The sequence below is a fragment of the Oryctolagus cuniculus genome, chromosome 3, assembly GCF_964237555.1.
Source record: "Oryctolagus cuniculus chromosome 3, mOryCun1.1, whole genome shotgun sequence".
NCBI classification, from domain to species: Eukaryota; Metazoa; Chordata; class Mammalia; order Lagomorpha; family Leporidae; genus Oryctolagus; species Oryctolagus cuniculus.
Window position 1 is genome coordinate 62,954,977 of NC_091434.1, and position 27,753 is coordinate 62,982,729.

The following is a 27,753-nucleotide window of genomic DNA, read 5'->3' on the forward strand; positions in this document are numbered from 1 at the left end:
AATAGGCTAATCCTCCACCTGTAGCGCTGGCACCCCGGGTTCTAGTCCCGGTCGGGGTGCCAGATTCTGCCTGGTTGCCCCTCTTCCAGGCCAGCTCTCTGCTATGGCCAGGGAGTGCAGTGGGGGATGGCCCAAGTCCTTGGGTCCTGCACCCGCATGGGAGACCAGGAGAAGCACCTGGCTCCTGCCATTGGATCAGCACTGTGCACCGGCAGCAGCACGCCAGCCGCGGCGGCCATTGGAGGGTGAACCAACGGCAAAAGGAAGACCTTTCTCTCTGTCTCTCTCTCACTGTCCACTCTGCCTGTCAAAAAAAAAAAAAAAAAAATTAACAGAGAAGAAAATACCATGATGGTCTTTATTTAGCTCCTTAGAATTGTCCTAAAATATAAAATATAAATATCCTAAAATATAAAAAACAATCTGATACCGTGATTACATATCTTTTGAGATCTCACAAGAGAGATTCAAATCCCAGTTCTTAAATAGAGCTATGGATCTAACATTTAAAATAAAAGATCCAGGGTGTGTGTTTGGTGGGAATGCTTGTTTGAGTTTCACTTCCTCTGCAGAGGATGATGGTTCAAGTGCTTCAGTCCCTGCCAAGTTCTAGGCTCTGGCTTTGGCCTGGTCCAGCCCTGGATTTTGTGGGCATTTGGGAAAGTGAACAAGCAGATAGGGTCTCTCTCGTGTTCTCTCTCTGTCTCTCCCTCCCTCTCTACCTCTCTCTCCCTCCCCACTCCCTCTCTCTCTCTCAGCTTTTCAAGTAGATGAAAATAAACTTTTTTCAAACTAATTCATATTTTAAACTATAAAAAAAACTATTACAGTGGTTTTAGAGTTTCTGATTTGATGAAATTTATATCCTGATGATCAAAAACATATAGGGTACTCCATACTATAGTTAGGTCATTTTCTATTACTTTGACATCTTGTCAAAAAACAAAGGGACATTTGCAGACTGATAAATAATGGATAGAGAGCCAACTTTCAAGATACAAAATAGATAACTAGAAAAATAGAAACCAACAAATTAAATGTTTGTTTGGACAAGACTGTGAATCATTAAGTTGCAAAATTTATACATTTTATCTCAGTCAAAAAATGGAAATAGGGTGCTTGCCTTGAAATACTGAGAGCATATTAATATATCTAAGTATAAATAGAAACAGATAGCAAATACTATTTATATAACTTGAAAAGGTTTAACCAATTTATAATGACATACAGGACTGCCTAATTAGGCAGAAATTTGACTCTCACATCCCTAAATATAGATTATCTCTTAACCAAAACCTGGATTTGTTTAGCCCCACAGTCTGCTAAAAATAGATGTTAACAAATAAAATAGACCTCATTTATGTCAGTAGAAATTAAACTTCACTCTGTTTCTGCAAAAGCTTATTTAATCTGGTAATGCCTGGGGCGAAAGATTTATAGTAATTTTTCAAATAGAAATGGTTCTACATACTAGCTCTTCCCAAGTTATTTCCCCCAGGTCTTATTATGGGAGAACTTCAATAGACGTATGAATGAGAAGATGAGTGCCTTCATGGATGATTCAGTAGGACTCCAAAAACATCCGTCTCACTAACGGCAACAGATTCATTATCTTCCACCCATCGTTCCCTGGGAGCATTCTGAGTGGAGTAAAAACTCAAAAACCAGTTTTTTCTTACTGCAAACTCTTTAAGGAGAATGACACTTGATATAGACTGAGTGTTTGCATTTCTCACAAAATTCATTATGTTGGAATCCCAACCCCAATGTGACAGTATTAAGAAGCAGGGCCTTTGGGAGGTAATTAGGCCATGAGGGTGAGTTTTAAGAATGGGATCAGTGTCTTTATAAGAAGAGGCAGGAGAGCTTCCTCTCTTTGTTGTTTACCTTGTGAAGACACAAGGAGAGAATGACCATCTGCATACCAGGATTTGGGCCCTCACTAAACACCAGATCTGCCTGCATGCTCATCTTGGACTTCCTAGTCTCCAGAGCAGTGAGAAATAAGTATCTGTTTAAGTTTCCCAGTCTATTATATTTTGTTAAAGCTGCTAGAACTAAGGAAAGTCCTAACATCTCAATGAGAATGAGTTCCCTTTAGAAAGAAAGTGTCATGCAATATGAAAACATGAGACATATGGGTCCCCTAGGAGGCAGGGCTCAAAATAGAGAGAATACAGTAAGTGGGGGTGGAGGTAAAGATGAGCGTCCTATATCTTGATCTTCCTTCCACTTAGGCTCTTTCTGTCCCATTCTTAGTCTCTGTATCTCCCCATTTCATGCAAGTTGGTTACAAAGAAAAGTGGGACGGAGTGGGTGTTTTGTGCAGCAGTTAAGATGCACCTTGGGATGTCTACATCTCACAGCCACATGCCTGGGTTCGAGTTCCAGCTCTGTTTCCAACTCCAGTTTCCTACTGATCTGCACCCTGGGAAGCAGTAGGTGATGGCTCAAAAGTCCATGCCACCTATAAGGGTGACCTGGATTCAATTTCAAATTCCTGGCTTCACTCTGACCCACCTCGCTATTCAGGCATTTAGAGAAGTGAACCAAATGGTTGGAAGATTGTTCTCTGTCTCTTCCTCTCTCAATCTCTCTCTCCCTTTCAAACAAAATAGAAAATCTTAGTGAAAAAGAAACAAAGTGGGAGCCAGTGCTGTCATACAGTGGGTTAAAGCCACGGCTTGCAGCACTGGCATCACACGTGGGTTCAAGTCCTGGCTGCTCCACTTCAGATCCAGCTCCCTGCTAATGCACCTGAGAAAGCACTGGAGGATGGCCCAAGTCCTTAGGTTCCTGTACCCACATGGGAGATCCAGAAGAAACTTCTGACTCCTCTCTTCAGACTGGGCCAGCCTTGGTCATTGTGGTCATTTGAGGAGTAAACCAGCAGATGGAAAATTCTTCTCTCTGTCTCTCCTCTCTCTGCAACTCTGCCTTTCAAATAAATAAATAAATGTTTTTAAAAGCAAGCAAGACAGTGGAAGACAGAAATCACTCTGAGAGATGGCCCAGGCTGGCTTCCTGGAGGTGTAGACTCTGAGTCTGAGATTAGCAGGCAGAAGTTCATTAAGAGTATTCCGGGGATGATCCCCTATGATGGAAGAAAAGGAAAAGGGAATAACTACAGCGGGAGTATTAGAGCCATGAAAGTTTCTCAAAGATAGCTCCAGTCCTCTGAAACATGAAGACAGAACAACCCTTTAACGATGCCTTGAATTGCAGGAAGAGGACTGGCCCTGAATACCTCCACACTGAGCAGTAATTGCATGCAGACCGCTCTGGAAGGGAGATGTGATCTTAAGTAAGGAAACTTCGACTGAGGCAGTCCCTGAGAGGGGACTGACAGTTGACGGCTGTCTTTCCACAGGGCTCCTAGTAGCTGGAGTCCTGCAAGGGGACCTGTGCAATGTATCTTAGTGACCACAATAGAGTCAGTTAGCACCTACTGCGCAGCACTTGATGTATATAGTGACTTAGCCATTAAACATTTGTTTAATAGAAGAATTTTTTTTTAGTCTTTCAAATTGTCTCCTTTTCCCCAACAGAAAAATAAATGTGGCATTACTAAAGATTTTAGACACATACAATCATCTTTGAATTAACTTTCATCATGTAGAAGACTGGTGAAAAATCTTATTTTAATGGAGATAGGGTGCTTGCCTTGAAATACTGAGAGCATATTAAATATATCTAAGTATAAATATAAACAGCAAATATTTATATAACTTGAAAAGGTTTAACCAATTTATAATGACATATAGGACTGCCTAATTAGCAGAAATTTGACTCTCATATCCCTAAATATAGATTATCTCTTAACCAAAACCTGGATTTGGCACCATGATTATTTCTTAACCAAAACCTGGAAAATGGTATCATGTGACAAATATATGTGACAGTCTGCTGTAACTTAATGTGCATCTGGTTTTTCATTTTTGCTAAACACATTTTTTTCATTTTGAAGCAATATCAAACATATAGAAGACTTGCAAGACAAATACAAAGAACTTTTAAAAGTATTTCTTGATTTCTTGGGAGAGATTCCAAGATGGCAGATTAGAGAACAATGTACTGTGCTAGGCTAAATAGTGTAAAAAAAAAAAAAAAAGTATAGGACGTACACTCTCAGAAAAGTGTAGGAAGTACACTCTCGGGAGAATTAGAGAGAAAGCCACACTGGAAATTCTACAAAAGTAACAGGAATGCCATGGACCTGTGTGGCAGGTGTGGATGTGCAGCATGAACACGGACACAACACATGACCGCAGCAGCCGAGAGCCAGAGTGGGTGGGAGCTTGGAGATGGAAGTGAGACTGCAGCAACCCGTGGTGATATAGCTGGAGGGAGAGCATGGCATAAGTACAGACTGGAGCCCTAGAGGCTAGCAGTTACTACTGGGAGTAAAAGGGACATGTTTATCTCACCCCAAACTACCCCCAGCAGCATCTGCTGCCTGGCTGAGAAAGGGCGGGCACCATTTTGGGTTTGGGTGGCAGCTGTGGAAACCTTTGTGCCTGTGCACAGCAATGGGCTGAGATAGGACGCCATCTTCTTGGCACTATACTGGCAACAGTATTGGGGGAGAGAGCAACATTCGGCCAGAGGCTCTTGTGTACACTGTGATCCAGAGATTCTAGCAGAGGGAAAAAATCCACAGTCCCCACTGACTTTGAGCTTGGCTTGGAGGACTGACAGGTGGCTTGGCACCCACGTAGGACTGTGAGGTGCCCCCAGCCTCTCAACATACCACAGGCTCCAGGGCTCAAGCCACCTAGGTGGAGCTGGCTCAAGGAACATCTGCTACTCTGTGACTGGACAGGCTGGCAGAACAGGGTGAAACCTCTGTACCCAGCAACTGTGGGAGCCTTGTGTACTGAGACCATGGGGACTTGGTGGCTACATGAGAAGGTGCAATGTATAGCTGGGTCTCTGGGCAGTCACTGGATATGGCTCCACATGCTTAGAGCTCCTTTGTTGCCTGGGATGAGTCACTGCAGCAGGAACAGTGCCTGCATTGCTGACTGCACAAGTCATTTGTGCTTTTCATACAGTGGTGGAGCTGAGTGTTGAATGCTCAGCTTGGAGGAGAGGAAGTGAGAAGGTGACCACACCAATAGAGGTGACATTCCTTCTCTCCTGTTAACAATAGGAGCTCTGCCACGCCTAACCTGTGTGTTACCCTGGATACATGCCCCACCCTAGAGCACTGACCAGAGCTCCCAGGCCACACCTACCACACACCTCTTGGTATTCACTGAAAGTGTGGACATTCCACTAAGCCACAGAGGTATAGTTCAAAGATAAAAGCCATCAGAAGGAAAAAAAACAACAAGTAATTCCACAAATGCCTAGAAATAAATGCAGAAATTCAAGAAACAAGAATAAGGAAGACACCATGACCCAACATTTCAATACTAGAATGTGAAACTGGAGGCATCACAATGCCTGATTGCAAGACATACTACAGAGCAGTTATCATCAAAATAGTCTGGTATGGTCATAAAAATAGACATGTAGACCAATGGAACAGAATAGAAGTTCCAGATATCAATCCATGCATCTACCACCAATTTAACTTTGACAAAGGAGCTAAAATCACTTCCTGGAGCAAGGACAGTCTCTTGAACAAATGGTGCTAGGAAAAACTGGATTTCCAAGTACAGAAGTATGAAACTAGGCCCCTAACTTACACTTTACACAAAAATCCACTCAGAATGGATCAAAGACATAAATCTATGACCTGATACCATCAAATTACTAGAGAACTTGGGGAAAGACATTGGCATAGGAAAAGACTTCTTGAAAAAGATCGCAGAAGCACAGGCAATCAAAGCCAAAATTGACAAGTAGGATTACATCAAACTCAGCAAAGTGAAGAAGCAACCAACAGAATGGGAGAAAATATTTACAAATTATGCAACTGATAAAAATTTAACATCCAGAATCTATAAAGAACTCAAGAAATTCAATAACAAAACAAACAATCCAGTTAAGAAAGGGCAAGGTACTTGAACAGGCATTTTTCAAGAGAGGAAATTCAAATGGTCAACCAACACTTGAAGAAATGCTCAGGATCACAAGTTATCAGGGAAATGAAAATGAAAATGACAATGAGGTTTCACCTCACTCCAGTTACAATGGCTCTCCTACAGAAATCAACAAATGACAAATGCTGGCAGGATGTGGGGGAAAAGTACCCTAATCCACTATTGGTGGGAATGAAACCTGGTGCAGTCACTATGGAAGACAGTATGGAAATACCTCAGAGATCCAAATATAGACCTACCATACGATTCAGCCATCCCATTCCTTGGAATTTATCCAAACCAATAGAAATCTGCATATGAAAGAGTTATCTGTACCCCCATGTTCATTGCAGCACAATTCACAATAGCTAAGATAAGGAATCAACCCAGATGTCCATCAACTGTTGACTGAATAAAGAAATTATTGTATATATACACTATGGAGTACTACTCAGCTGTAAAAAAATAAAATGAAAACTTGTCTTTTGCAACAAAATGGACACAACTGGAAACCAATATGCATAGTGAAATAAACCAGTCCCCAAAAAGACAGATACCATATGTTCTCCCTGAGCTGAGACAAGTAATAGAGTACCTAAAATGTAATGTATTTGAGTAAAATGGCCATTTTGAGATTTGATGATTGTTTATAGCCCTAGTCTCTTCCATTGAGGAATAGTGTTTTTTTTTTCTCTTCATACTATTTGTTGAACTCTGTTACTTAGTGTAGGGTTAACTTTACAATCATTAACTGAAAATGGATATTTGTAAAAATTAAGAGTGGGAATGTGAGAAGGAGGAGGAAGGATGGAGCATGGTGGGAGGGAAGGTGAGAGGGAAGTGTCACTATGTTCTTAAATATGTATATACAAAATATATGAAACTTGTATAGCTTAAATATAATTTAAAACAATAACAAAGATATACATGAAATTTAGATAACTTAATAAATTATTTTTAAAATAAAATTATTTTAAAAAATCAAAACCAGAAATAGAAAAATCAAAATAAATCTCTCCCCCACCCCACCTTCAAAACATTTTTTTAAAAAAGTATTTCTTGGGGCTGGTGCTTTGGTGAGTGGATTATGCAGCACCAGCGTCCAAGAAGGGTGCCGGTTCAAGTCCCGGCTGCTCTACTTCTGATCTAGCTCTCTGCTGATGTCCTGGAAAAGCAATAGAAGATGGCCCGGGGCCAGCGCCATGGCTCACTTGGTTAATCGTTTGCCTGCGGTGCCAGCACTCTGGGTTCTAGTCCTGGTTGGGGTGCCGGTTCTGTCCTGGTTGCTCCTCTTCCAGTCTAGCTCTCTGCTGTGGCCCGGGAGGGTAGTGGAGGATTGCCCAAGTGCTTGGGCCCCTGCACCCACATGGGAGACCAGGAAGAAGCACCTGATTCCTGGGTTCAGATTGGTGCAGTACCGGCCGTGGCAGCCATTAGGGGAGTGAACCAACGGAAGGAAGACTTTTCTTTCTGTCTCTCTCTTACTATCTGTAACCCTACGTGTCAAATAAATAAAAAAAATTAAAAAAGAAGATGGCCCAAGTACTTAGGCCCCTGCAACTGCATGGGAGACCCAGAAGAAAATTCTGGCTCCTGGCTTCTGATCAGCTCATCTCTGGCCATTGTGGCCCATTTGGGGTATTGAACCAAAGATGGAAGACCTCTCTCTCTCTCTCTCTCTCTCTCTCTCTCTCTCTCTCTCTCTCTCTCTCTTTTCTCTCTGTGAATCTCTCAAATAATTTAAAAAAAATAATTATTTTGAGGGTGTAGGGTGAAGGAGAGAGAAAATTTTCGTTTGCTGTTTCATTCCCAAATGTCCACAACTACCAAGGTTGGGCCAGTTCCAAAGTTGGAAGCTAGGAACTCAATCCAGGTCTCCCATGGGAATAGCAGAAAACCAACCTCTTGAATCTTCAGCACTGCCTTCCAGGGTACATTACAAGGAAGCTGAAGGCAGAAGTTGGAGCCGGGAATCAATCCCAGGCATGCTGATGTTGGACACAGGTGTCAACTGCTATGCTAAACGCCAGATAAAGAACTGTTTTTTTCATTAACAATTTAGGAGTAAGTTACCAACCTGATGCTCCATTGCCCTCTAGTACTTTAGTGGATTATTTCCCAAATGCAAGGACATTCTTCTGCCTTAACCAATCAATGCAGGAAGCTCACAGTAACATATTATTACTGTCTACTCCTCAGACCTTGTTCAAGTTTTGCTGAAAGTTCTAATACAACTTTTAGCAAAAGGATCCCATACTGGAATCAAAGACTGAATTTAGTTGCAGGTCTCTTTAATGGTATTCAATCTGGAACCATATATCAGCATTCTCCTGACTTTCATTATCCTGGACTTTGAGGATTAAAGGTCAGTAATAATTAAATTTTCTCTCCCAATTTAGCTTTGTCTGCTGTTTCTTCCTGATAAGGTTATGTTTTTTTTTTTTTTGGTAGGAATCTCATAGAGGTGATGCCATGTTCTCGTATTCTATCAAGTAGTCCACATTTTCAATCTGCTTCATTATTGCAATATTCACTTTGACTATTTGATTAATATGGTGTCTTCCAGACTCTTCTACTGTAAAGTAGCCTTCTGTCTCTTTTAAATTAGTAAGTGTTTTGTTGGGTGGTACCTTGAGTCTATGTCAATACCTAGAGAAGATGTAAATATTCTATTTTTCATCAGCCTTTCTGGTTATTTTTATTTATGTGCATCACTGTAGACTGGTATTTATCTAGTGGCATTCTTTTCAAGCTGACTTCTATGTCCTTTGGGTGATTATTCATACCCTTTTGGGGAGTATTTCTTTACTGTCTAGCACAGTAAGATGTTCTAAGCTGGTATTGTACCTCCTCTACCCTATATCAGGGATCAGCTGCTTCTCAAAGCCACCTCTCTGCTGGTGCACTCAACCCAAAATGAGGATGTACAGTAGACACTACAGAGGGGTTTATGAAAGCCATACAGTGGGTTGCTTCTTGTTCCTAGCATTTGAAAGATACAACACTCTGTGTCTGAAACACTACACTATAAAGGTACTGATATTCATAAGAGACATTTCATAATGTCCCCAATGTATAGACATACATCCTTGGCATATATAGGAAATAAAGTTAATAATATTTTGCACAGCACAGTATATTCACATAGCCAAGGCTTGTGAAAGGTGATAAACCCACTTTCAAACTTCTCTGAGGTAAGGTCGCTGACTACCAGTTCAGCAGCAGAGTGCTGGACTTTGAGCAGACAACCTGAATTTGTGCCTCAGGAGAGTAATAAGAATCTCTGCCTCATGATGTTGTTGCAAAGATTGAGACAGCTCATGTTAAACTGTCATATAACTAGAGATTTTTTAAAATTAAACTTTTTTTGAAAGGCAGAGAGACAGAGACAGGCAGAGAAAGAGAGAAACTCTCTCATCTACTGATTCACTCCCTAATTGCCCACAGCAGTTTAGGCTAGGCCAGGCTGAGGTCAGGAGCTAGGAACTCGGTCCAAGTCTTCCTCATGTGTGGCAGGAACCCAATCACTTGAGCCACCACCCGAAGCTTCCCAGGGTGTGCACTCACAGGAAGCTGAACTCAGAAGAGAAGCTGGGACTTAAACCCAGGCACTCTGATATGGGATGCAGGAGTCCAAGAGGTGTTTTAACTGATGGGCCAAATGCCCACTTCAGAGTTAAATATTTTAATGTAAAATGTTATCGTTTAGAAATGTTAACAAGCACATAGCAGTTAAATCTCAAAATGTGAACATGATTTTCTTAAGAAACAATTTTTTTAAAATCTCTTTACACTACTAGCCCTTTAAAAATGTGAGATTGCAGGGCAGTGCTGTGGCACAGCCTTGGCTTGCAGCGCCGGCATCCCACATAGACATCGGTTTGAGTCCCGGCTGCCCCACTTCTGATACAGATCTCTGCTATGGCCTGGGAAAGCAGTGAGGATGTAATTGCTTTTATGTTGCATTTTTTCATAAGACCTTTATAGGTCTCAAATTGCATTTGTGCTGAATTTTCTCTACTGATTATGCTATTATTGGTTAATAGGTTCCTTACATGTTTTGCTAAATTCAGAGCATTTTATTTTGGGGGAGTAATTTATAGATAAAGTATTTGTTGAGTTATTAAAATTATGGAGAATGAGCCATTAATAAAAATAAAGAAAAGTCAGTAGTTCTTTCACAAATAAGAAAGTGGTTTATAGTCCATGGGTGGACCTGAGTAATGAGTTTGAAGAAAAAGACATACTTTATCCATTTTAGTATTTTTTTTGTTCTAGTACCATTGGTTTAACTCTGTAATTAACACACAATTATTCTTAGGTGTTTAAATTTTAACTGAAAAGTGATCCCTGTTAGGAATTTGGAAAATATTATGCTGAGTGTAATAAGCCAATCCCAAAGGGACAAATACCACTTGTTCTCCTGGATAGGTGACAACTAACTGAGCACCAAAAAGGAAACCTGTTAAAGTGAAATGAACACTATGAGAAACGGTGACTTGATCAGCCCTCACCCTGACTGTTGATGAGCAACTTGATATGTTATCCCTTGTAGTATTTTTTTTGTTTGTTCTACTTAATACTTTTGGTTGAATACTGTAATCAATACACAATTCTTCTTAAGTGCTGAAACTTAACTGAAAAGTGATCGCTGTTAAATATAAGAGTGGGAATAAGAGAGGGAAGAGATGTGCAATTCGGGACATGCTCAAGCTGACTTATCTCAAACGGTAGAGTTAGAAACATACCAGGGGATTCCAATTCAATCCCATCAAGGTGGCATGTACCAATGCCATCTCACTAGTCCCAGTGATCAATTTCTGTTCACAATTGATCATAATGATAGGACTAAGAACCAAAGGGATCACATAAACAAGACTAGTGTCTGCAAATACTACCTGATAGAATCAAAAAGGGAGAGAATGATCCAACATGGGAAGTGAGACACAGACCCATAGAATGGCAGATGTCCTAAATAGCACTCTGGCCTCAGAATCAGCCCTTAAGGCATGCGGATCTGGCTGAAAAGCCCATGAGACTATTTCAGGCATGGAAAGCCAAGACACTCTGGGGAAAAAAAAACCTAAATGAAAGATCTCTGCGAGTGACATCCCAGTGGAAAGAATGGGTCATCAAAGAAGGAAGTACCTTTCTCTGAAGGGAGAAGAGAACTTCCACTTTGACCATGGCCTTGTCTAAATATGATCAGAGTCAGTGAACTCAGGGGGCTTCCATAGCCTTGGCAGCTCATGACAAGAGCCTAGGGTGATTCCTGATGCCATAAACAAGAGTGTCAATTTGTTAAGTCAACAACAGGAGTCACTGTGCACTTATTCCTCATGTAGGATCTTTGTCCTTAGTGTGCTGTACATTGAGATTTAATGCTATAACTAGTACTCAAACAGTATTTTTCACTTTATGTTTGTGTGTGGGAGCAAACTGTTGAAATCTTTACTTAATGTATGCTAAACTGATCTTCCGTATATAAAGAGAAATGAAAATGAATCTTGATGTGAATGGAAGGGGAGAGGGAGTGGGAAAGGGGAGGGTTGCGGGTGGGAGGGACGTTATGGGGGGGGGGAAGCCATTGTAATCCATAAGCTGTACTTTGGAAATTTATATTCATTAAATAAAAGTTTGAAAGCAAAAAAAAAAAAAGAAAAAATAATAATATTAAATAGACACATACTCATTTAGAAATAAATAGGTAGTTAAATTCAAAGTGAGTATTTCTAGGACTTCTATCAGTATGTATTTTAAAACCCCATTGAAGGTGTCCAGGAATCTATCCATTTCTGATAATTTCCCTGTTTGTTGGCATACAACTCTTTAATTTCTGATGAATCTTTTTATTTCTGTAGTGTCTGTTGTTACAGAATTAACGGTAAAACTACTACTCAAACAGTACTCTATATTTGTGTGTCTGTGTGGGTGCAGTATGTTGAAATCTTTACTTAGTATATACTTAGTTGATCATCTGTATATAAAGGTAATTGAAAATGAATCTTGATGAAGAATGGGATGGGAGAGGGAGTGGGAGATGGGATGGTTGCAGGTGGGAGGGAGGTTATGGGGGAAAAGCTGCTAGAATTCAAAAGTTGTACTTTGGAAATTTATATTTATTAAATAAAAGTTGAAAAAAAAGAAAAAGACATACAAAACAAACAAACAAACAAAACTTCCACTTGTTCTTATTCAGTGGAGATTTTGTAGAAAAGAATGAATTACTGCTAATGTTTAGGGTAAAAATGAAATTTTTTTCAAGTGTCATCTTTTAGAAACATATTGAAAAGTTTTCAAATATACTACAAAGAAATTATTTTCCTGGAGCTAAGTGGATGAGAGTATAGTTCAGGGATCAGCAAGCTTTTTCTATAAAGGGCTAGGTAAATACTCTAGACTTTGCATGTCATTTAACTTCCATTGCCACTACTCTGTTCTGAGATCACAGTGCAGATGCAGGCACACTATGCTAACACTACAGCAGCAAATGGTTTGCCATGGTTTTGTCAGTTTGTTGAAAGAACTATAGAGAAGTTTCATATTTTTGAGTTGTATGGGCAAACACAACCCAGCTGGGACTAAAAGGGGCTGAGCTTGACATATGCAAAGACTTCTGGGTCAACAATTTTTCACATACGCAGAAGGCAGCTGAGAAAGTTTATTATACCAAAACATCTGTATTCTCCAGTGTCCTCTTCAGAAGTGACTGTGGGGCCGGCACTGCAGCTCACTTGACTAATCCTCCGCCCGTGGAGCCGGCACCCTGGGTTCTAGTCCCGGTTGCTCCTCTTTCAGTCCAGCTCTCTGCTGTGGCCAGGGAGGGCAGTGGAGGAGGATGGTCCAGGTCCTTGGGGCCTGCACCCGTGTGGGAGACCAGGAGAAGCACCTGGCTCCTGGCTTCGGATCAGCGCAGTGTGCCGGCCATGGTGGCCATTTGGGGGGGTGAACCAACAGAGGGAGGACCTTTCTCTCTGTATCTCTCTCACTAACTCTGCCTGCCCAAAAAAAAAAAAAAAAAAAAAAAAAAAAAAAAGTGACTGTGGAGTATGACAGAAATGTAAGGAAATTCTGGAGGGTGAAATAAGAGCTGTGGAGAGCACTGTTTTGCTGACTCACTCAAAGGGAGCAAACGAGGCTCTAATCAAGGGAAGTTCCTTACTCCTAAAGTAGGGCAACCTGACATTTTCCCCAGATTGCAGAACAAGTGGTTGCTAATGCCTTTTTATTAATATAGAGCAAAAATTAGAATATATCAACTTAAATGTAAAACTCAATGGATCTTTTAGACTTTACACAGTCTGAGTTGCATACACACATAGCACTATATAACTGCATGTATGTTATGTTCTAGAAAAGACAAAAGTAGGAGCCAGCATTGTGGTGTAGTGAGTAAGGCTGCTGCCTGTGACGCTGGCATCCCATGGGTGCCAGTTTGAGTTGCAGCTGCTCCACCTCCAATCCAGCTCCCAGCTAATTGCCTGGGAAAGCAGTGGAAGATGGCCCAAGTGTTTGGGTCCCTGCACTCGCATGGTGGACCCAAAAGTAGCTCCTGGTTCCCAGCTTCAGACTAGTCCAGCTTTGACTGTTGCCACTATTTGGGGAGCGAAGCCAGTAGATAGAAGATCTCTCTACCTCTCAAATAAATCTTTTTTTAAAATATTTATTTATTTGAAAGGTAGAGTTACATGGGGTTGTGGGGAGAGAAAGAGGTGTCTTCCATCTGCTGGTTCACTCCCCAGATGGCCACCAATGGCAGGATTTGTGTCTATCTGAAGCCAGGAACCAGGAGCTTCTTCTGGGTTGCCTATGCAGGTTCAGGAGCCCAAGGACTTGGGCCATCTTCTACTGCTTTCCCAGGCCATCACAAAGAGCTGGATGGAAAGTGGAGCAGCCGGAACTTGAACCGGTGCCTATATGGGATGCTGGCACTGCAGGTGGCAGCTTTATCTTCTAAGCCACAGCACTAGCCCCAATCTTTTTTTTTTTTTTTTTAAGACAAAAGCATTATGAAAGTAACTAGGAAAAGAATCACCTCCTGTGAGATTGACAGGAAAAGGGCATGAGAACTCCCTGCTCCAGTGGAAATGATCTGCATCTTGAAGGCTTGGCTGTGGCTGCAAGAACTTCAAAGGGGCTGAGATTTTACTTGCAAGACAACAGGATAGCCTGTTACTATCTCATGGATGCTGGTAGAAGACATGAAACTCCTACATCAGAGACAAAGGATCTTATTATCTACAGCAAAATCAGCAGCATAAGCTTCCTATTTGCACTGCTTTCTCTTGTCCCTTTATAGGGGTGATTCAGCGGAGTCCATGTGGATGCTGTGCACACAAGCAAGCATTCAGCAAGCCCATGTCAGAATTAAGGAACACCAAGCAGAGGAAATCTATTCTTTTTAAGATTTATTTGTGGGGCCGGCGCTGTGGTGTACTGGGTAAAGCTGCCGCCTGCAGTGCCAGCATCCCATATGGGCACCAGTTCGAGACCTGGCTGCTCCACTTTCCATCCAGCTCTCTATTATGGCCTGGGAAAGCAGTAGAAGATGGCCCAAGTCCTTGGGCCCCTGCACCCATGTGGGAGACCTGGAAGAAACTTATGGCTCCTGGCTTCGGATCAGCGCAGCTCCAGCCATTGCAGCCAGTTGGGGAGTGAACAAGCAGATGGAAGACCTCTCTCTCTCTGCCTCTCCTTCTCTCTGTGAAACTTTGACTTTCAAATAAATCTTAAAAAAAAAAATTTGTTTGAAAGTCATAGTTAGAGAGAGTAGACAGATATATATATATATATATATAGAGAGAGATCTTCCATCTGCTAGTTCACTCCCCAGATGGCAGAAATGGCTGGGGTTGGGCCAGGCTGAAGCCTGGAGCTTCTTCCAGGTCTCCCATGAGGGTAGCAGGGACCCAGCACTTGGGCCATCTTTCGCTACTTTTCCCAGGTGCATTAGCAGGGATCTGGATTGGAAGTGGAGCAGCTGGGACAGGGACCAATGCCCATATGGAATGCTGGGGCTTTACTCACAACATTGCTGCTCCTGGGAATCAAATATATATTTATTTATTTATTTATTTATTTATTTATTTATAGATTTAGACAGTGAGAGAGAGAGAGACAGAGAGAAAGGTCTTCCTTCCATTGGTTCACCTCCCGCTACGGCAGGAGCTACTCCGATCCGAAGCCAGGAGCCAGGCGCTTCCTTCGGTCTCCTACGCAGGTGCAGGCGCCCAAGCACCTGGGCCATCCTCTACTGCCCTCCTGGGCCACAGCAGAGAGCTGGACTGGAAGAGGAACAGCCAGGACTAGAACCCAGTGCCCATATGGGATGCCGGCGCTGCAGGCAGAGGATTAGCCAAGTGAGCCATGGTACTGGGCCCCGGGAATCTAATCTTTCATAAAGGGAAATAAGTCTGCTTGTCTTATCCTGGAAGGAAACATTATCTTTATTTACTTGTACTCTCAAGGGACACAGTCTTTCAGGACCATTCAGAGTACGAACATCCTTGAAAAGAAAGTGCCTCTTTGTAGCAGACAAGCAGAACACAAGAGATCCACAGAAAGCCTCCAAGACTAGTTTACAAATGTGTACATTTGTCAACATTTACTGAAGCTTTTTGCGTACTAATTTCTACCTAAGAAAAACCCCTGCAAAACAAACATACAAAATGAGAGCTAGGTGTGAACAAATAAAGTATGACAGAGAAGGGGAATTATTCTGTCCCAGTGAATCATCTAAAACTCATACATCTTGAAGGCATTTGCTTGTCTGAGTCCAGTGTGGCTGAGCCTATTGGACACTATTTTGTTAAACAATGTAATCAGACTAAGCTACATAAGGGCACTGCTTCCTTTTCATCATTGTTGTGTGCTCAATATATTATTTGCTGAATAAACTTTATAACCAAGATAAAAAAAAGGGGACAGGAACTGACACAATCACACCAAAGTTACTGGTAACAAGTAAATAAAATTACTGAGTCATCCTCTTTATCCATCCTCTTTAACCCTTATCTTGCTTTCACTTCCTTTCATCCAGGTTATACTTTTCTCACCGTTTCCTTCTCCCTCAGCCTCTCTATGGGTCATACAATGGGATAAAATTACTCTCCATTGCATGCTCTATTTATAGGATAAAGTTTTTATACTTGGTTCTTTAAGCAAACAAATAAATCAGAACAGTATTTGAATCAAATAGTGTGTGCAATCATATTTCCTCCAGTACAAATCCCAGCTCCATCACCTACTTGCTGTGTGTCCTAGCAGAGGTCATTTATCTCACTGGATTTAGCATTGTTAGATGGCTAAATGGGAAATGTTTGACAAGGCTTGGAAATGCAAAGCTTAACAAACATCATTTATCTAAAAATCACTGAGACTTATATGTGAACTGTAAAATAGGTGCCAATATTCTATCAAAAAGAAAACAAAAATTAGCAGAATTTGAAAAATCAGCAAGCAGGACCTCAGCTTGAATGAAGGCATCTAAACAACCAGAAAACAGACTTGTTTACACAATCTCCTCAGTAGGAGACATATATGGGAATCCTTTATGTTGTAATCCAAATAGTAAAAATTAATTTTGTGCTTATTGTGTGTAAGGTGCATAGCTGGGACTGAATTTACAAAAATAAAACACATACTTTGATCACAAGAAGCTTACAGTAAAGTAGGGGATACAGTGTACATTTTTGATTTTAAGATATTAAACACATTCATCAAAGAAAAGTGGACAATGGTGTAAAGCAATAGCCTTACCACTTTTCAAATTTATTCTAGCTCTAAAAAATTGTAAATGACACTATAGGCAATTTTGTATCATGCTTGCTTTCACTAAATAGTAAGCACTATCCTCACATTATTTCACAGTTTTGGAAGCATTTTTGTTGCATAATATTCAGTTAGTGTGTGTGGCAGTTCCTGTAATCTTTGTTCCTGTCATCGATCTTCTTCATTTGCTGGTTATGTGACTTGGGCCAACTTCCTTCCTTTCTCAATGTATTTCTGTCTCTTGTTTATAAAATAGTACTTACCTCATAGGTTTTTGAGAGAAAAAGCAACTAACTCAGCACTTAGGAAATCCTAAGGGCTCAATAAATTTAATTATTTTTTAAGATTTACTTATTTGAGAGGCAGAGTTACAGATAGAGGGAAAGAGAGAGAGGGAGAGAGCGAGAGCTTCCATCAGCGGGTTCACTCCACAAATGACTGCAACAGCCAGACCTGGACTGATCCAAAGCCAGGAGTCAGGAGCTTCTTTTGAGTCTACCAAGTGGGTTCAGGGGCCCAAGCTCTTGGGCCATCTTCCACTGCTTTTCCAGGCCATTAGCAGGGAGTTGGATCGGAAGTGGAGTAGCCAGGACTTGAACTGGCGCCCATATGGCATACAGGCACAACAGAGGTTTAACCTACTACTCCACAGTACAAGCCCCAATTTAGTTTTCTAAGAAGCAGTTTTTTTTGTTTGTTTTGTTTTTTTTTTTTTTTTTGACAGGCAGAGTGGATAGTGAGAGAGAGAGACAGAGAGAAAGGTCTTCCTTTTTGCCGTTGGTTCACCCTCCAATGGCCGCCGCGCTGCGGCCAGTGCACCACGCTGATCCGATGGCAGGAGCCAGGAGCCAGGTGCTTATCCTGGTCTCCCATGGGGTGCAGGGCCCAAGCACTTGGGCCATCCTCCACTGCACTCCCTGGCCACAGCAGAGAGCTGGCCTGGAAGAGGGGCAACCAGGACAGAATCCGGCGCCCCGACCGGGACTAGAACCCGGTGTGCTGGCGCCACTAGGCGGAGGATTAGCCTAAGAAGCAGTTTTAGACATCGTGGTGGCCTCACTGATCTCCTTCCAACATCTTACCCATTATATAGCAGCCATGTAGTTAGGGGTGAGGGTTAGGCACTGGTTCATTTAAATAAACTGGGTGGGCAGGTGGTGGTGTCGTGGTGTCCTGTGGCACAGCAGTTAAGTCCCTGCTTGGGATGCTTGCATCCAAAATTGTAGTGCCTATTTGAGTACTGGCTTCTCCATTTCTGATTCAACTTTTTGACAGTTTGTATCCTGGGAGGCAGAAGATGATGGTCCAAGTACTTGGGTTCCTGCCACCCACAAAGGACAGTTCTGAGTTTCTGGCTTTCGCCTGGCCCAGCCCTGTCTATTGTGGGAATTTGGAGGAGAGAATTGGCAGATAGGAAATCTCTCTTTCAAATAAAACCTGAATAAAGAAGTAAACTTGTAAAAGCCTAAACAAATCAGGCTAATCCTTATCCCTCCAACTAGCAACTATTTCAAGTAAATTTTGCTTAATCTAAGCAGTCCATTGCATTTGCATGGTCACAAGAATGGACAAGTAACTAATCTGTGCAGATTTCATGGTGGTTCTATTAACATATATCATATTAGATGTTTTTTCCTAATTAGAACTTCTTTCATCAAATAGCAATTTTTACATTCTTCTGTTTTTCCATTACTTTTATTAATTTTGATTTTCAAGAAAATGCATTTACCAGAGGTTACTATTTACTTTTTTCACTTGTTAGCTTTATTGTTTCCTGTTACTTTTGTTTCTTCTGTTACACTTAATTCATTAATCTTCCCTCCCTGTAATAAGGGTTATCAATCTGCCTTTTAGCATACCTTTGAATACAACATCTTTTTTTAAATTAATTAATTAAGTTGAAAGGCAGAGTTAGAGAGAGGCAGAGGTAGAGATCTTCCATCCGCTGGTTCATTCCCCAAACGGCTGCAATGGCCAGAGCTGGGCTGATCCAAAACCAGGAGCCAGGAGCTTCTTCTGGGTCTCCCATATGGGTGCAGGGGCCCAAGGACTTGGGTCATCTTTCACTGCTTTCCCAGACCACAGCAGAGAGCTGGATCAATGGTGGAACAACTGGGTCTCTAACTGGCACCCATATGGGATGCTGGCATTGTAGGTGGAGGCTTTACCTGCTACATCACAGCACCGGCCCTCAGCATCATCTGTTTTTATTTGCCTTTCTTCCCCTAAAAAAAATTCTTTAGAAGAGGGTTTTAAAATTATTGTTGTGATTGTGATTTTATTAATTTTGAAATTTATTTTCATTTTATTTGAAAGGCAAAGAGACAGAGATATCAAGTTCATACCGTCTGGTTTACTTCTTAGGTGCCCACAATAGCTGGAACTGGAACTGGAACAGGCTGAAGCTCGAAACCAAGAAGTCAATCCAGATCTCCCATGCATGTGGCAGGGACTCAACTAAAGGAGCCATCACCTGCTGCCTCCCACAGTGTGCATCTGCAGGCAACTAGAATCAGAAGCAATCAGCCCATTCTGATACAGCATGCAGGCATTTTAACCACTGTGCTCATTGCCTACCCCATGGTTTCATTTTTTACTTTTATTCCCTTAGGGTAAAAAAAAGGGACCAGTACCAAATCTGCCCTTCAAAATGTACTTCAAGGGAACTCCCAAGCTCCAAAGATTACTTTCAGCTTTTTTTCCAGTCCATTCAGATGCTGCAGTAATGTCCATCAAGTGGACACTAAATATTAAGACCAATTTTATTCCTTCTGGAAATCCAAGGATAGGTCCATGAGATAGGTCCTTAGGACAGAAGATGGTAAGGGATATCCTTGCAATGAAATCAAAGCATAAAGGACAACCCTGTGGCATGGGTCTCTACTTGCTGTGTCGGTATCTGATATGGAGCTGGTTCAATTCCTGGCTGCTCTATTTCCAATCCAGCTCTCTGCTAATGCACCTGGGAAAGCAGCGGAAGATGGCCCAAATATTTGGGCCCCTGCACACATGTGGGAGGCTCAGGAGTAGTTCCTGGCTCCTGTCATTGGCCTGGCCCAGCCCCGACTGCTATGGCCATTTGGGGTGTGAACAAGGGAATGGAAGCTAGCTCTTCCTCTCTCTGCCTTTCAAATAAGTAAATCTTAAGGAAAAAAAAAAAAAAAAAAAATAAGACAAAGGCTCCAGAGAACACATTTAAGGAATTAAAGAAAAGTTATCCTGTTGTAAATATTCTAAATCAGCTGATAAACAGAAGGTAAGAGATTTTTCTGGGTTCCCTACGCTGCTTGTTGTTCAATATTGCTACGTGACAGATTCGTAAACTATTCCAATGGAGGAAAAACCCATATCTTCTCTGCAGATACATTTAATTTTATTAATTTTTTTTCAATTTTAAGGGTAATTTCTTCCCTCTATTTGACCTGATAGCTAGGACATCTTAAATTCTACCTCATTATCCCTACACTAAATCTACATTTTAATCCTCTGTTGTCCTGCCTAACAAATGTTAGGGTCTGCTGTCTTCCCTCTAAATAGCAATTTTATAGGTGAATATGTTGCTGTTACTTAGCTTTGTACTTTCTCCCTTAAACTGTGCTCTGATTTACTTTTCTGTGTTAGGTATATGGGATAGAATTTGATATAAAGGTAAGCCTCTTGGGAAAAGTAGATTTTTCCATGTTGCTTTTAGAATTAAAAACACTTTGGTCTTTTTTTGTTTTTGTCAACTATACAATTTCATTTTTGCATTTTTCAAGCATTTTAACAAGAAACATTGTTATTACTTTTATTACTAACTACCTTAACACAATTCAAAATTCTTTACATTTAGTTATCAAAGTAAAAAGCAGAACAATTATTCTTTATAAAACATGAGAATTTTATTCCTTTACCTTACTCCCCCCACTCTCCAATAAAAACCTAACATTCCTTGTTTTCATTAACTTAATCTGGGGTTAAAATTTTGGATGAATTAAAATCATACAATAAGCCTTGTTTTAGAAATTAATTTTTCAACAATTATCTGTATTATCCCAATAGTTTCACTGATTTCAATACTCACCAACGGGTTTTTCATTCCTCATTCTTTGTTCTTAATTTTGATTCATTTTGGTAGTGTGATGATCATACTCAAGTAATTTTTTCCAGGAAGCTCAAATGAATAGCACCTTGCATACACAATGTCTTTTTATTACCTTCCAGATTGGATAAAATCCTGAACTACAAAACTGTAGACTGTGCTCCATCCAGTTGGCATTTAAAATGTATAGAAGATAATCTTCAGACTTCTTCTTGTTTTTCTATAACATCAAATTCTTCTATTAAAACTGATTATTGTTGATTGTGTTGCTGTTTTCTTTTGGACATCTATTGTTCAAAGGATAAGTCTCTGTAACCAGTCTTTTTTTAATCTGCGTGTTTTCTCTCTAGTCATCTCAGGGTGCTTTTTACATTTATCTTTTGCTCTGGTGCTTTTCACTTAACATAACTCCTTTGAGCTGCAGATTCCCTTAAAGGAAAGCTTATTAAACACAGGAACATTTATGAAGGCAGCTCTGATGTGGATGATGAACATGTGGGTAGAACCATCTTCCTCTCGTGGGCTCATGAGAACGCACAGGATTCTGAAAAGCAGTTTAATACTCACTGTTGTTCACCATGGGTTAGTTTCCCTTACTGCCATGATTATTTACTGTTTCTGACAAAAGTTTTAATTTAGCACTTCCTTTTCTTTCCCTTCTCTTACTCTTCCCCCACCTTCTTCTCATCATAACACTTTGTTGCATCACAGTGGGAGCTAATGAGATTATTTTCTAACATTTCTTGCTATTCATGGAAGAATAAAGAATGCCCTTCTGAATGTGTCAGGGCACACCTCTTCCTACCCTGCAGAATCAGCCTTAGGCTGATTTTGTTTTACTCATTAAGGAAAAAGAAAACTTTAATAAAGATGTAAGACAAACATTAGAAAATGTATAACCATAGGGAATAGTTTAAAAATATTAAAAAGTTATCATCATCTTGATCAAGAAACATTAACACCATAAACCCCTCATGTGACTCTCATTCCATTCTGCCCAAAGGTGTTTCTGTGTTTGGATTCTGTGAGGTTCAAACAGCACATTTTCTTTTGTTAGTTAATTTCTCTTGTTCATTATGTCTGTGAGATTCATTTAAACTGTTACGTATAGCAAAAATTGGCCCATTTCCTTGCTTTGGTATCCTAGTCATTGTATGCATGCTGCTGCTGGGTGCCAGTTGTTTCCAATATGAGGTCACTCTGAATAACACTATTTTTTTTTTTTTTGTAAATATGAAGGTACTACAAAAGTTAATGGAAAACGGAATTAAAAGATATTTATGTCGTTAAAATTCTTTTTGAAATTCATGCATAAGTATACATCTCTGTTAAATACCTTTTAGAAGTAAATTCCTGAATTGAGGGTATCTATCTAGGTTCCACTTTAGTATTGTCAACATTTTCCAAAGTGGTTGAGCCAATTTAGATTCCCACCAGCTGTTGGTACTCCACATCTGGGTACTGTATTTTAATTTTAGCTGTTCATACCAATTAAGGGTATCTTCTTGCAGTTTTAAATATTTTTACTTTGTATTAAATATCAAAGTACTATGGAGAAAAACATAATATTTCTTTTCAAAGGTAATTTACCTAATCCTCCCATACTCTGCTGAAAAAAAGAAATTGTCATCCCTTCTCCGCCTTCTTTTGTGAAGTGCTTGTTCAGATCTCTTGCCCACTTAGTTATGCACTTCTCAGTGATGGCAGATTTATTTAAACCAATTGCAGAGGAACTGTCAGACTCCAATATTGCTTTCTCTTTTATAGTCTACTCAAGTACTAAAGTAATATCCAGGAGGTGGCCAGAAATGTTAAACCTATTTCATTCTCCTAGGAAGTCAAGCTGCAGAAGTGGATAAGGGACTTCCTTGCAGTGAAATCGAAGATCTTAGGACAAAGCAGCTGGAAAAACCAAACCAAATCCAAACAAACAACTCTATTCCCTTCTGCATGTATTCTAAATCAGTTGATGTGCACACGTTAACCTTCTTGTGTCCCTTATATTGCCTCTGCCGTTCAGCAACTACTTTTCTAGTCAGAGGTTGGATTTTTTATGTTTCCTTTGCCTAGGTGATGCCACTTGTGGTTCTCTTGGGTAAGGAAAAAAAAAAATTTTTTTTTTTTGACAGGCAGAGTTAGACAGTGAGAGAGAGAGACAGAGAGAAAGGTCTTCCTTTTTTCATTGGTTCACCCCACAAGTGGCCACTACAACTGGCGTGCTGCGCTGATCCGAAGCCAGGAGCCAGGTGCTTCCTCCTGGTCTCCCATGTGGGTACAGGGGCCCAAGGACCTGGGCCATCCTCCACTGCACTCCCGGGCCACAGCAGAGAGCTGGACTAGAAGAGGAGCAACCGACCAGGACTAGAACCCGGGGTGCCAGCGCCGCAGGGCAGGCGGAGGATTAGCCTAGTGAGCTGCGGCGCTGGCCGGAAAATTTTCAATATAATGGAACTTCAGAGTCTCTGGTTAAGAAATGCAGAAAAGGGCTGGCACCATGGTGTAGCAGGTTAAGCTACTGACTGCAGCACTGGCATCTCATATTGGAGCACAAGTTTGAGTTCTGGCTGCTCCCTGATAATACACCTGGGAAAGCATCAGAAGATCCAAGTTCTTGGGCCTCTGCACTTACGTGGGAGACTTGGATGAAGTTTCTGGCTTTTGGCTTGGACTTGGCCCTGCTCTGGCCATTGCATTCATTTGAGGAGTGAACCAGCTGATGGAAGGTCAATCTCTGTGTGTAACACTACCTTTCAAATAAATAAGCAAAAACAAAAAGCACAGACAAGAAGCCAATTCTGACAAGACCCTCAATTACAGTCTCAAATTATTGGAATGGTCAATCTTCTTACAGCTAATAAAGAGCACTAAAAGGTGGGACGCTAAGGTGCCATGTTATTTCACTGACAAGCTGTATCAATGTAGAACATTTGCTACTATATTTAGCAGAAATTCTTCCTACTTTACTCTATCCTTATCTCAGTTTCTATGACTGCATGGGAGGAGGGTTGTAGGTGTTTGTGTTTACATTACAACGATCATCTTTCATATTTTCTGGATGAAAAGGCAGATCTAGAAAGGCACAATATATAAAGCTTGATTTGGAAAGCTGAAAGCTAATTATATCAACAAGCTATAGAAGACACCATAAATTCCTAATTAAGTAACTGAAATCTATTAAGTGGAAGTGTGGCATTCCAGGAACACTGCTAATCTTTCAGGAAAATGTAAAGAGAAATATTTCCATCTTTTTTGTGTGTGTGTGAATACTTCAAGTTATTCCAGTGAATCAAGATTGGGTTGGGTAAAAGAAGCAATTAATTAGAGTACCCAGACTGAGGGTAAAAGTGGTAAGAGATAAACTCTTTTGGGTATTTCTGGTGAACAATTAAGCCAAGATGGTACCTAGTGGTAGATGGACTCTGCAAAGATTTTATGATGATCTAGCAAAGGTAGGTGCCATTACTCCTAATACGCTCTTTTTTTGTGATTGTTGGTTAAATTTTGACATTGTCAAAGCAAGTTACCTAGTCCATTTCTCTCAGCAACTTCTGTAGGTTTTTCTGAAGTCAATCCTACAAGTAACAGATTGTGATCTTCTTCACTTTTCCCCAAATGTCACACTGGCACTTTATCTTCTTAAATTACTAATGTACTAACGTGTAACATGAAGGAAGTTTTTCGTGCCAAAGGATCAATAATATAAGAATGAAAAACTTATCATGGCCGGCACTGTGGCTTAACTAGCAGGCTAAAGTCTCCACCTGTGATGCTGGTATTGTATATGCGTGTTGGTTCATGTCCTAGCTGCTCATCTTCCAATCCAGCCCTCTGCTTACATCTGGGAAAGCAGTGGACAATGACCCAAGTGCTTGGGCCCCTACACCCACGTGGAAGACCTGGAAGCAGCTCCTGGCTCCTGGCTTCTGATCAGCTCAGCTCTGGCCATTTGGCCATCTGGAGAGGAACCAGCGGATGGCAGACTTTTCCCTCTTCCCTCTATAACTTTACTTTTCAAGTAAATCAAATAAAACAAAAACCATATCTTACAAGGATAAAACCAAACATAACAGGTTTTATTGACAGGGAAAAATTATGTATTTTTTCACATCTCCAGAAAATTGTAGAAAACTCTAAAAAACAAAAGACAAACAAAATCCTTTATAAACTCTGTGTTTTCTAGTCTTTTGCAACAAAATGCTTGCAACTGGAAACCATTACACTTAGTGAAATAAGCAAGTCTCAGAAAGACAAATATCATATGTTTTCTCTGATATGTGGCTGTTAATATAGAAAACAAAAATGTATAGGAATGAAATGGACACCATGTGATATGACTGTCATTTTTAGCCCTTGTTTATGCTCCTGTGGAACTGTGGTCTCCCTACTTTTTACCTGTTGAATATTATGGTTAGTGGAGAACTAAGCCTGTGATTCCAGAGCAGATTAAAATTATGTCTTTGTATAAATAAAAAAATTATGTCTTTGGCAAAATTCATGAAAAGAAAAGGGAGGGAAGGAGAGGTTTTCAGGGAGGGAGAGGGCAAGTGTCAGGGAGGGAAGCATGGTTATCTTCTTAGAACTATACTTATGAAATCTGTTCTTTTTATATTTATAAAAATTTAAAAAAGTTCAGAGATTCCATGATGGCTGGTTAGGGAATGACATTCTGCACTAAGCTAGGGATAAGCAGTAAAAAAAAGTAAAAGTGTAGGAAGTGCACTCTCAAGGGAGAAGTGGAGAGAAATCCACACTGGAAATCCTACAAGAGGAAGAGGAACACTGCAACAGCAGCTGAGAACTGCAGCAGCTGAGAGCTGGAGTGGGTGGCAGCTTGGAGACAGGGGTGAGAGTGAACCGCGGCAAACCAAGGTGACACACCAGGGGGAGAGCGTGCATGAGTCCAGACCAGAGCCCTGGGGGCTAGTGGTTGCTAATGGTTACCTGCAGACCAACCGGAAGCAGAGGGGGCGCATTTATTTTGCTCCAACTTCTCCACAACAAGGCCTGCAGCTCAGCTGAGAAAGGGTAGGTGGGAGCTGCAGAAGACTTTGTGCCCGCGCACAGCAACTGGCTGACAAGTCACCATATTATTGGCAGTACTTGCGGCAGTGGCAGGGAGAGATCAACAATCAGCCAGTGGCTCTTGTTTACATGTGTAATCCAGAGATTCTAGCAGAGGGAACAATCTGCAGTCTCCACTGACTTTGAGCCTCGCTGGGAGGTTGGAGGAGGAGGAGGAAGTGGAGGTGGAGGAGGCCACCATGTCGTAGGACAATGAGGTGCCCACAGCCTCCTAGGATCAAGACACTTAGGCAGACCTGTCTCAGGGAACATCTGCCTCTCTGTTCACTGGACAGGCTGGCAGGGCAGAGTGAAATCTCTACCTAGCGACTGCAGGAGCCTTGAGTGCTGAGATCATGGGACTTGGTAGTTACATATGAAGCTGCATGGTGTAGCTGGGTCTCTGAGCAATCACTGGGTACGGCTCCACATGCTCAGAGCTCCTTGATTGCCTAGAGAAGGCTATTGCAGCAGGAACTGTGCTCCCAGTGTGGCCTGCGCAGATCATCTGTGTGGTTCATATGGTGGTGTGGAACACACTGGGGACTAACACCCGGGCATTGAGATCTACCACACCCAACTTGAGTGTTACATTGGATACTTACTCCACCCTGGAGCACTGACCAGAGCTCCCTGGCCACAGCCACCACATACCTCTTGGTATTCACTGAAAGTGCAGACATTCCACTAAGCCACAGACACACAGCTCAAAGATAAAAGCCATCAGAGGGAAAAAAAATCTTTTCTTAGCCTTTCAGCTAAGAACAAGTGTAGCAGGAAAAACAAAAATCAACTCCTCAAATGCCTAAAAACAAATGCAGAAATTCAAGAAACAAGAACAAGGAAGACACCATGACCCCCCCCCCCCAACACACACACAAAGGAAACATTTCAATATTAGAATATGAAGAGGAAGAGATTGAGGAAATGCCAGAAATGGAATTAAAAAAATTAATCATAGGATTACTCAAAAGCAATTAGAAGCAAATCCACAAACTAAAGAAAACCATACATAACATGAATGAAAAATTTTCCCATGAAATTGAAAAGGAAATCAAAAGGAGATATTAGAAATAAAGAATTCAATAGATCAAATAAAAATGTGGTAGAAAGCCTTAACAGCAGACTTTGTGAGGCAGAAGAAAGAATATCCAAACAAGAAGACAAATCTTTGGAAATCTTACAGTCAGACCAAGAAAAACAAGAGGAAAATAAAAAACTTAAAAACAGTGTTGGAGATTTATGGGATATTATCAAGTGACCCAACATACAGGCCTTAGGAGTTCCTGAAAGTTTGAAAAGAGAGAATAGACTAGAAGGCCTATTTAGTGAGATAATTACAGAAAACTTACTCAATTTTGAGAAAGAAAGGGATGTCCAAATAGAGGAAGCAAACAGAACTCCTAACAGAAATGACCAGAAAAGATCTTCACCATGACACTTTGTAGTCAAGCTTTCTACAGCAAAGCATAAAGAACAGATTCTAAAATGTGCATGAGGGAAACACTAGATTACTTTCAAAGGATCTCTAATTAGACTCACAGCTGATTTTTCATCAGAAATTCTACAGGCTAGAAAGGAATGGTGAGATATAGTCCAAGTCTTAAAAGAAAAAAATTGTCAACCCAGAATACTGTACCCCGCAAAGTTTACATTATGAATGAAGGTAAATTAAAGACCTTCCATAACAAACAGAAATTCAAAGAATTTGCTGCCACTTGTCCAGCCTTACAAAAGATGCTTAAAGATGTGCTACACACAGAATCACAGAAAGATAGTCATCATTATGAAAGAATGTGAAGGCAGAAAGTC